Raw genomic sequence first — 763 nt, forward strand, 5'->3', positions numbered from 1 at the left:
CTTATACTAGGGAGACTATATGATATTTACACATGTGTGTCTGGTTTATTTCACTTATGAGTATATCTTTAAGTGGCATCCACTTAAATATAAAAGCTTTGAGGTTATCATTCTTTATAGCTGACTAACACTTCGATGTATAAAATTACCACATCTTTTTCATCCATTCCTCAGTTGATGGGCATCTTGGTTGTTTCCAAGATTTGGCTATCACAAATTGTTCTGCTTTAAACATAGGTACACATATAGCACTATGATATGATGCTTTCAGTTCCTTGGGAAAATTCTCAGGAGGGGAATAGCTGCTTTGAATGGGTTTTCCAGTCCTAGTTTTTTAAGGAGTCTCTACACTGATTTCCATAATGGTTGCACCCGTCTACATTCCCACCAGCAGTGGAGAAAGATTCCTTTTTCTCTGCAGTCTCTCCAATGTTTGTTGTTAATTGATTTCTTTCTGATAGCCATTCTTTCTGGGGTGAGATGATATCTCAATGTTTGCACTCCATTGATAGCTAGTGATGTGGACCATTTTTCTTATATTTATTGGGTTCATTAATTTTGTCCTCTGAGAAACTTATGTTCACCTCAGATGCCCATTTCTGGATTGGGTCTTTGAATTATGCAGCCGTAATGTTTTTTAGTTCTTTATAAATGCTAGCGAGCAGACTTTTGTCTAGTGCTTACTTGTCAAGATTTTTTCCAATATTGTGGGTTTTCTTTCCACTTTGTTCATAATTTCTTTGGATGTGCAATAACTTCTCAA

The sequence above is a fragment of the Octodon degus genome, unplaced genomic scaffold (assembly GCF_000260255.1).
Source record: "Octodon degus isolate 3935 unplaced genomic scaffold, OctDeg1.0 scaffold00149, whole genome shotgun sequence".
In the NCBI taxonomy this organism is placed as follows: domain Eukaryota; kingdom Metazoa; phylum Chordata; class Mammalia; order Rodentia; family Octodontidae; genus Octodon; species Octodon degus.